An 11,074-nucleotide genomic window follows, 5' to 3' on the forward strand; every position below is an offset into this window, starting at 1 on the left:
GGATTCTTGGAGCTTCAAGGGCAAGTCAGGGCCTGGTAAGCACTAACACCCAGGAGGTGTGTATACCTCCTCTTTAGCACATGAGAAGCCTCCAATCAGAGGTAGCTGCTACCATTCTAATTTCTACTGGTTGTTAAGTGGAATGCATGACCATCTCTGTGGCTATGCATCTTTGCTCTTAGAAGACCCCTTTCACATCATGGCAGAGCTGAGTGTTAGCAGCTTGGGCCAACACCGTCCTGTTTGTTGTTGTTGTTCAGTCACTAAGTCATGTCAAACTTTTGTGACGCCATGGACTGAAGCACGGCAGGCTTCCTTGTCCTTCACTATCTTCCAGAGTTTGCTCAAACTCATGTGCATTGAGTTGATGAAGCCATCTCATCCTCTGTCATCCCCTTCTGCTTCTGCCCTCAATCTTTCCTAGCATCAGGGTCTTTTCCAGTATGTTGGCTCTTCACATCAAATGGCCAAAGGATTGGAGTTTCAGCTTCAGCATTGGTCCTTCCAGTGACTATTCAGGGTTGATTTCTTTAGGATTGACTGGTTTGATCTCCTTGCTTTCCAAGGGACTCTCAAGAGTCTTCTACAGCACCCCATTTCGAAAGCATTAATTCTTTGGCACTCAACCTTCTTCACGGTACAACTCTCACATCCATACATGACTACTGGAAAAAACATAGCTTTGACTATATGGACCTTTGTCTCAAAGTAATGTCTCTGTTTTTTAATATGCTGCCTAGTTTTGTTTTAACTTTTCTTCTAAGGAGCAAGTGTCTTGGTTTTGTGGCTTAAATCACCATCCACAGTGATTTTGGAGCCCAAGAAAGTATCCTGTTTACCAAGAACCATATGCACATCAGCTTACTCAGCAGGTCCCAAAGACCTATGTCTTATATGAGGCCTTCTAACCTGGTCACCTTTTCTTTACATCCCAACAATGGGCTGCCTTCTGCTCTCTGATAAACAGCCTATCATTCATGAGCTGAGATCAGGAATGGTTACAGAGGCTGTAATATATTTCCTTTAGGGTCATAGCCTCTGAGAAACAGTTTCTGATTAATCAACCCTTGTGATAAAGCTTGGGAAAGGTAACAGGACATAAATAGCAACGGAAACCAAGATTAATGTGGAAATGTTCTTGAGATATCAGGATAGGAAGCTGGGAAGGAGCCAAGGGGGCTCCTTAAAGAATAAGCCGGAGTCAGAGGGAGATAACCTCAGAGCAGAATGAAAAGGGTGGTGACTGCCTGTCATGAATCCAGCCTCTGCCACCTACTCGCTCTAGAATCAGGGCGTAAGTTATCCTTCCACTTGAACCTCAGTTTCCCTAGCTCAAAGGCAGGGATCCTATGACCAGAGTCATTGTGAAAATGCTAGAGGATGAATAAGAGTTTAACATAGAGCCTGGAATTTAACAAGACTTCAATACATGGTAACAACTATAATATCATATACAAATTAAGTGCTTATAATGGTCAAGGGATTATTCTAAGTGATTTGACCCCATGAAGTGGCTACAATCATAAAACTCATTTTGCAGTTGAGAAAACTGATATTCAGAGGGTTTAAGTAAATGCCCAAGGTCACATAGTTACTAAGCAGTGAAACTGAGATTCACACTCGGGCCGTCTGTCCAGGAGCCCATGCTTTTAATGGTTATGCTGTGTAACTCTTGGCCTAATTATAATTGATGTTAGTATCCTTTAGTTATATGATGAGACTTTAGGGCATTTTCAATCAAGAATACTGGACGTAAGACAAATAACAAAAGTTATTAAATGATTCCTAGGTGCTAGGCAACAAAATACTTATATCACTTAACCCTCACATGCAGTCTGGAAAAAATGCATTTATCACCTGTATTTTAGAAATAAGGAAATCATGACTCAGAATTATTGTATAGCTACGATTCAAACCCAAGTCTGTCTCAGTCCAAAGCCCAAGTTCTCTCCACTCCCTCTGCATCCGGGAAACTCACTGGACGTGCAGTGGGGGCTAGCATGACATCCAGAGCCCCATCTCTAAGGAGTGATTAAAACTGGGAAGGCTCTTCCTCACTTGCGTCAGAGCTGAGTAAGGTAAGGAAGACCATTATCAAGTTCACAAGGCACCAGGTCCAAAATGAGTAACAAGTCAGACTCCCAGGGGAAGTTAAGAGGGCAATAGGAAAAATACTGCTGGGTTATGGTAGTCCATGAAAGCACAGAGGAAAATTCAGCCAGTAAGGAAGATGGATAGGAGAGCTTATAGTTAAAACTGGCTGGAGGTAAGGAAGGAAGTGATTGACCTAATTTTAGAAAGCCTCAGACTCTGAGGCTCCTAAGGGATGAGACAGGGAGTTTGGGTGAGGAATATTTACCATTTATCATCCCTTGGCCTCTGCAGGAGGGGTAGGGGATAAACTAGCTTGGAGACATCCTCCAGTGGGGTAGTAAAAGGATGAGCTTTGAAGTCAGGGAGAACTAGGGTTGAGCAGCAATGGTCAACACTAGAGGTGAGGTGGGAAAGGCTTTCTCAGGGATCATCAGTAGGGTCTCAACCAAAGATCTGATTTATTCAAGAATCTGAAAACATTCTTCAGTGAAAACTATTATTAGATGCTGCTTGTACTGTGCTATGGACCATGCATATACTGTTTTCAGAAGACTTGAAATGCCAGTGATAGCTTAAAAAGTGTACACTTGATGGAGAAGGAAGGCAGTTTAATGTTTTATCTGGATCCAGAGGTGCATCAACATAAAGGACAGCTCCAATCAACAAACATGATGATATCCAAGAAGAAATGGTTGGTGATGGACAATTCAGAAATGCTTCCCCAAAAGGTGAATGGTTCTTTCAAAAGTTTCAGGTCCTAACCCTTGTAGAAAACACTGACGCTCAACATGCTAATTCTTAGTCCAAGAAACACGGGTCATCCAGGGATTATAAAAAACACTGGGACTTCCCTGGTGACCCAGTGCTTAAGACTCCACCTGCTGATGCAGGGGACATGGATTGAATCCCTGGTCAGGGAACTAAGATCCCACAAGCAACGGGGCAGCTAAGCCTGTGTACCATAACTACTAAGTCCGCACTGTAGAGCCTGCAAGCCACAATTACTGAAGTCCATGCTCCCTAGATCCCGTGCTCTACAACAGGAGAAGCCACTGCGAGGAGAAGCCCATGCACCACGACTAGAGAAAACTCGAGGCCAAAAAAATAAATGAATGAAAATTTAAAAAGCAAACAAACAAAACCCCCAACTTCTTTCATCTCTCTGAGGCTTGTCTTCCTCATCTATGAAACAGGACAAAAGTATCTGCCTGTTAGAGTTTTTGTGAGTGATTATATGAGAAAGGTTGAAAGAGCCTAATAAATTGCCTGGCTCATGGTGGGCAATGAATTAATGTTCATTGGGTGAATCTCAAGGGGAGATGAAATGTTTGTAAAAGGAAGTCTTCACTGAATCATGATAGAAGTGTCATCAGTAGATTTCTAGTTTCTTTAGATCAGAAGTTTTCATGTCTTCTGTGTTTGGCCTTTATTTTGTTCAATACCTACTATGCTCTCAAAGCCTTAAGACTGCTTAATAATGCACGAGCATAAATGCATATACTCAAACCCTGGCATACAGTATTGTTGCCAATACATAATGCTTGCTGAAGTTTGCCTTATAGGACTTTAACATCATTATCTCTTTTTTATTCAAAATTAAGATATATTTATGGTTGCTTTCCTGATTTTAAAAATAATAAATATTGGTTGAAAATAATTTTATTAATTCAGGATGATATAGCTAAGTCACTTCAGTCGTGTCCGACTCTGTGCGACCCCATAGACGGCAGCCCACCAGGCTCCCCCGTCCCTGGGATTCTCCAGGCAAGAACACTGGAGTGGGTTGCCATTTCCTTCTCCAGTGCATGAAAGTGAAAAGTGAAAGTGAAGTTGCTCAGTCGTGTCCGACTCCTAGCGACCCCATGGACTGCAGCCTACCAGGCTCCTCCGCCCATGGGATTTTTCCAGCCAAGAGTACTGGAGTGGGGTGCCATTGCCTTCTCCGCAGGATGATATGGAGTAGCAAGTAAAAGAATTCTCTCTAATTTGACTTTCAAGCATAACCATTTTTTAGTGTGTATATGCTTCTAGAGTTTATTTTATATGCTTATAAACCTATATGTTGCATTCTACACACACACACACACACACACACCCCTAGTGCAGAATTTTTATCTCTAGCTGGGCACACTTCCACCCAGAATAAAGACCACATTGCCCAGTTTTTGTTCTAGCAAGATGTGTGCAGGGAATTAAGTTTTAGACAATAGCATATAAGCAGACAGGTTGTACAGCACCCAGAAGGTTGCTTAAGAGAGGCTGATGCAGGTGGGAGGCATGTCTTTTCAGCCTTTTCTCTGACTCCTTCTTCAGTTCAGTTTAGTCACTCAGTTGTGTCTGACTCTTTGCGAACCCATGGACTGCAGCATGCCAGGCTTCCCTGTCCATCACCAACTCCCAGAGCCTACTCAAACTCATGCCCATTATGTTGGTGATTCCATCCAACCATCTCATGATCTGTTCTCTGTTCTCCTCCCACCTTCAATCTTTCCCAGCATCAGGGTCTTTTCTAGTGAGTTGGTTCTTTGCATCAGGTGGTCAAAGGATTGGAGTTTCAGCTTCAGCATCAGTCCTTCCAATGAATATTCAGGACTGATTTCCTTTAGGATGGACTGGTTGGATCTCCTTGTAGTCCAAGGGACTCTCAAGAGTCTTCTCCAACACCCCAGTTCAAAAGCATCAATTCTTTGGCACTCAGCTTTCTTTCTAGTCCAGCTCTCACATCCATACATGACTACTGGAAAAACCATAGCTTTGACTAGATGGACCTTTGTTGGCAAAGTAATGTCTCTGCTTTTTAATCTGCTGTCTAGGTTGGTCATAGCTTTTCTTCCAAGGAGCAAGTGTCTTTTAATTTCATGGCTGCAGTCACCATCTGCAGTGATTTTGGAGCCCAAGAAAATAAAGTCTCTCACTGTTTCCATTGCTTCCCCATCTATTTGCCATGAAGTGATGGGACTGGATGCCATGATCTTAGTTTTCTAAATGTTGAATTTTAAGCCAACTTTTTCACTCTCTTCTTTCAACTTTCTTCAAGAGGCTCTTTAGTTCTTCTTTGCTTTCTGTCATAAATGTGGTGTCATCAGCATACCGGAAGTTATTGATATTTCCCCCGGCAATCTTGATTCCAGCTTGTGGTTCACCCAGCCTGGCATTTTGCATGATGTACTCTGCATATAAGTTAAATAAGCAAGGTGACAATACACAGCCTTGATGTACTTCTTTCCCGATTTGGAACCAGTCTGTTGTTCTATGTCTGGTTCTAACTGTTGCTTCTTGACCTGCATGCCTGACTCCTTCTTAGCTACAAACAGATAGGAAGGCAGAGTTTCGTAGGCATCTTAGGCCATGAAGGGACTCTGTGGATGAAGCCGCACACTGGGGACCAGAAGAGAAGAGCTGAGACATCAATAACTTGAAGGCATAGCCATGCCACTCCCCATCGGCCTGCTCCAGGCTTCTTTAACATTGGAGAACAGCTCCCTGTGATTTTAAGCCACTGTGATGAGGTCTTCTAGGACTGGTGCCTGGACACAGTTTCTAAATGATACATCCTTCCACTTAATAGTATTATATACATGTTTATTTTTTCCCTGTCAATACATAAAAAAATCCACTGTATTCTTTTTCCTGACTATATAACTATTCCATTGTAAGAATATACCATAATTTCCTCAATTCCTTATTGATGAAACTTAAATTCTTTTCACTTTTTGGAAATGATACACAGTGTAGAACTTAAATCTTTGTGTAGATTTTAATATTTTCTTAGGATAAGGAAAGGAATTTTAGGGGTCTTCCCTGGTGGTCCAGTGGTTAAAACTGTGTGCTTCCACTGCAGGGGGCATGGGTTTCATCCCTGGTCAGGGAACTAAGATTCCGCACACTGTGAGGTGTGGCCAAAAAAAGAAGAGGAATTTTAGGGCTAAAAGATATGTGCATTTTAAATTGGTAGTTTAATTAATGAAATTGATTAATGGCTTTGTGTATTGTAATTGATATGTATTGCCAAACTGTCCCTAGAAAAGAGACCGGTAGATTTAAATAAAATTTTGTTTTCTGAGATTTTTCATACATGCAAAGCACAGAGAAGAGCATGAAAAATCTACATACATAACTATTCAGCTTAAGAAGTAGAACATTTCTACAATGGCCTGATGCGCCCTGTGTATCTCATTCCAATGAGACCATCCAACTCATGTCACCCAGCATGCATCCCTAATCTTTCAAAAACCCTGTGGCCAGAGGGTAAGTCCATAGGATTCTTTTACTTGCAAGCCATAGACACTCTTCCCCACCCAAAAAGAATGCATTGGTGCATACAATTTAAATGTGCCGGGTAGAGCTTGCTGGAGAGAGGGGTCAAAGATGTCATCAGGACCCCGTCTCCCTTCTCCTCTCAGGCCTCCTTTCCTCCACACTGGCTTCATTCTCAGTTTCCTCCAGGCCTTCATCCTTTAGGTTCATATCCTGAATCTGCTGGAAAAAAATGGTACCTCTTCTCAGTACCTCCCACATAAGGCCTGGTTTCACTGATTAGATTAACCAAGCTGAGGTACCCATTCTGACTACCTATTAATGGCTCCCATTATGGATTTCTCATCTGGAATCTCTCAAACCCTTCTGATGCTCATGAATATTTTTTGCCTGAGACGGGATAACAAGCCCCAGGGTTAAATACCTTTTTGGGAATGTGGCCCTTGGCAGAGGATCCAAGGACAAGCAATGCTAACAGTTACTGAGTGCTAAGAAGTACTAGGCCTTTATCTCATTCATCTGCAAGGTGGGTATAACATTTGTTTTGTAAATGAGGAAAGCAGAGGCTTAGAGAAGATGAATGGCTGCCCTGAGCTCACACAGCTTGTGTGTGTTGGGACTGGGGTTCGGCCTTAGAATTCTCTCACTCCAGTGTCCAGTGGAAACACAGCCAGGGCACGCTGTCTCTCTCGCAATAGGTATGCATTCACCTCACAAGGCTGTTGCAAAGTGTAACATGAAAACACTGTGCAAACTGAAGCGCTTCACAAACATTAGCACATTGACCTCATTGTGATGTCCTAAATTTACCTCCTTCAGGCCCCCTGGGGGAGGGAAGGAGACAGCTTGGTAATTGGCCTGGTAATCCTGAGTAAACAGATTAAGTAAGCGCTGAGAGAGACAAGTTATTCCCTAAACTATTCTTTTTTTCTTTATTTCTACAAATATATTTCAAAAGTATATCTACAACTCTTTGAGATTTTGAGAATCATTGAACACTTATAATAAAGATTTACTCTGGGTGTGCTGGGAGGACCCTACAAGCTACGATGGAAAGAAGTAGGGTTCAGGATAGACTGGTGGGGTGTCTAGCCTGCCTCTGATCGTTGTTGGCCCTGCTGTGTACCATGGAGCTGGTATCATCTCCTTGATGACCTTAATTTCCCCATTGGTTCCATGTAAGCTTAGGATAAAGACATTCCCATGCTAAAGCTTTTCATCCATAGAATAATTATGGGGTTAGGGTGATTAGGAGGTGTTGGTGACCCACAGCTAGCCCAGTGTCATCCATGAGAGTCTTAGAAAGAAAAGGAAATTATCTTCCATTGGCTGCAGAGCAACCTTCTTGTGGGCCGAGGAGGAGCTGAGGAATGGGACCCTAGGGGTTTTCCTACTTCTGGAAATATTTGGCGTTGGTTATTCCCCAGCCAAAAGCTTCATGACCCCTGCAAGGAGTCATTGGAGAACCTGGCCAAGCTCCAGTTTGAATGTGAGGAATATAGGTCATTAGCAAGAGACTTTAATGTCCCGTAAACTGGCTTCCTGGAGGGGAGAGCTCACCCCGGCATAATCAAGCTTTTAGCAAGAAGCTCAGCCAGTTTCCAGCCTGGGGCACACAGAGCTTCTGGAGGACAGGCAGTGCCAGGAGGTGGGAAGAGCGCTGGATTCTGGGTGAGTGGGTCTAGTCCAGGCTCTACCACTGACCTGGGAAGTCGCTCCCTCTCTCTGGGGCTCCTTTGCTTCGTTTTCAGAATGAGGGGTGATTTTGGATGTGCTCTGGGGCTTTCCAGCTCAGACAAAAACCACACAAGGGGATGAAGTGAACAGACTGTGGAGCCTCCTCGCCTGGGTTCTGACACAGCCTTGCTGCTCGCTGTCTCTGGGTCCTTAGTTCATTTACTTAAACTCCCTGTGTCTCAGTTTTCTCATCTGTAAACTGGAAATACTCAGTTTACACACTTCATTGGGTTTTGTGACATTTCAAGTTAAAGCCCTTCAGATAGAGTCTAGATCAAGTAAACACCCTCCACCTATAAAAGGTTACTGAGCGAGTGTGCTAAGTCTCTTCAGTCACGTCTAGCTCTTTGCAACCCTACGGACTATAGCCTGCCAGGCACCTCTGTCCATGGGATTCTCCAGGCAAGAATACTGGAGTGGGTTGCCATGCCCTCTTCCAGGGGATCTTCCTGACCCAGAAATCGAACCCACGTCTCTTATGTCTCCTGCATTGGCAGGTGGGTTCTTCACCACTAGCACCCCTGGGAAGCCCAAACCCTTACTGTGATCATCACCCAATCCACAGCAGCCAGTGCCCTCTGTCTAGGAGGGTGGGGTGAGCAGACCTTCTGAGATTGGAACCTGTGGTCTTGGGAAGATGCCTTTATGCCCAACTCATTTTGCTGGGGACTCTGTAGGAATGAACTTCCTTCAGCAAGGAAACCCCTGGGAGGGTGGGGGTCAACATGTAAGACTTAGAGGTGTTCTGCTGGGAAGAGGGGAGGGCAAGAGGAAGAAGGGAGAGAAGAGGTGGAAAGACAGGACCAGGACGACTTGGGTTCAAGTCCTGGCTATGCTGCATCCTTGCTGTGGGAACCTTGAACAAGTCTCTGGATTCCTCTGAACTTCATGTCACTCTTCTTTAAGTTAAGAGCATGGTGCCCAGATGGAGGATTTGTTCAGCATGTGAATCAAACAGTGGAGTGAGAACACGTGGCCTGGTGTTCTAGGGTGTTCTGGTGTTCACCTGGCCCTACACTAGGGATGCTCATCAACAGATGCGAGCTGAATGTGAATCAGAGGCCTGGAGGATGCAGCCTGTGATGGCAGTAGGGTGTGAGGAGTGGTGGAAGTGGTGTGTGCGTGTGTGTGCCCATGCCAGTGTGTCACAGTGGGGGCTTGGAAGAGGAGGGAGGGGAGAGATGTGCCTCTTACCTAACGACTTTCCAAGTCTCTTTATTTGAAACACCACTGCCGTGGTTCCTGCCCACACCTCTCCCATCGGACGTTGCCCTCCTACCGGACATCTGCCACAGCCTTGACCGGCCACCCTGCCTCTGGTTCTCACACACTGCTCATTTTCTTTCATCTGTAACCAGAACCTTCCTTCCAAAATAGAGATCTAGTGTCACTCCATGACTCTTTGCTGTCCCCAGGATAAGGTAACAAAGCCCTGGCCAAGGATGTCTTCTGATTGCCCCCTGCAGGGCCCCCATCTTCCCTTCTTCTCCCTGGGCCCTGATCTCTGACAGGCCCACCACGTTCATGTTCCCAGTTTGGTTCAGCCAATGAAGCCCCGGGAGATGGGAAGGGAGGAGGAGAATGATCAGAGTACTGACCTCCCACTTGCCTCCTGCAGGTTCCTGGGGAGGGTCGTGTCCGTCTGCCAAAGACCACAGCTCCCGCCACAGTCTTCCCCGTACCCTGCCTGCTCAGGTCCCTTCAGGCTTCATGGTGGACCAGCTACTAGCCTGTGAATGCTGCAGCATCCGTCATCACATCTCCTGTTTCCCGTCTACACTTTGTATCAAGTTTCTTACACTTTTCTTAAATCACTCAGGTAAGCATGCCATCTTTGTCCTGCTGGGACCCTGCCTGATCAATAAACACTGCTTACAAGGCCCCATATGATCCTCCCTAGCTGGTCTGGCCCCTGCACCCTACGTGCCCACTTCTCCCCATTAGTCACACCAATCAGCCTTTTTCTCACCTCAAGACTTTCCCACAATTGGAGCTTCTGTCAAGATCACATTGTTAGTCTGCCCTTTCTTCTACCAAGAAGCCCTCCGATACCTGCAGGCTTGGTTGGAGCCCCTCCGCTAGCTCAGGGGTCCCTTTGTACTACCCCCTCTATCCCAGCATGAATCTCGATAGTGCAGTTGTCTGCTTGCCTGTCTTTCTTTCCTACCAGACGGTGGACCCCATATCTCACTGGTGGAGAGTGAGGTAGAGGTTAAGGGCGCAGACGCTGGGGCCGTACCTCCCGGGTTCATTTCTAGCTTTGCACTTCTCAGCTGTATCTGTGGAGCCTTAAACAAGTCACTTAACCTCTGAACAGTTACCCTGTAGGTAAGATGGGGATATAGAAAATATCTACTTTTAGGGTTGTTCTGGAGATTATATTAGTTAATATATGTAAAACTAAGTATTTTTGTAATTCCATATGTTAACTAAGTTTGAATATGCTGCTAAGTCACTTCAGTCGTGTCCGACTCTGTGCGACCCCATAGACGGCAGCCCACCAGGCTCCCCTGTCCCTGGGATTCTCTAGGCAAGAACACTGGAGTGGGTTGCCATTTCCTTCTCCAGTGCATGAAAGTGAAAAGTGAAAGTGAAGTTGCTTAGTCGTATCTGAATCTTAGTGACCCCATGGACTGCAGCCTACCAGGCTCCTCCGTCCATAGGATTTTCCAGGCAAGAGTACTGCAGTGGGGTGCCATTACCTTCTCCGAAGTTTGAATATATGTAACTGTTAATATTAACTCATATCTCTAATACTTAGTTTTACACATATTAACTTAGTTAAAATATGGAACTTAATATACGGAGTTATTAACTAATTTGGTTATAGTTGGTACCCAGAAAACATTAGGTATATTTTAAAAAATTTTGGCCATGCTGTGTGGCATATAAGATCTTAGTTCCCTGACCAGGGCTCAAATCTGCACCCCCTGCAGTGGAAGCACAGAATGTTAACTACTGGACAGCCGGAAAAGTCCCAATATTA

The sequence above is a fragment of the Bos indicus genome, chromosome 3 (genome assembly GCF_029378745.1).
Source record: "Bos indicus isolate NIAB-ARS_2022 breed Sahiwal x Tharparkar chromosome 3, NIAB-ARS_B.indTharparkar_mat_pri_1.0, whole genome shotgun sequence".
Lineage (NCBI taxonomy): Eukaryota > Metazoa > Chordata > Mammalia > Artiodactyla > Bovidae > Bos > Bos indicus.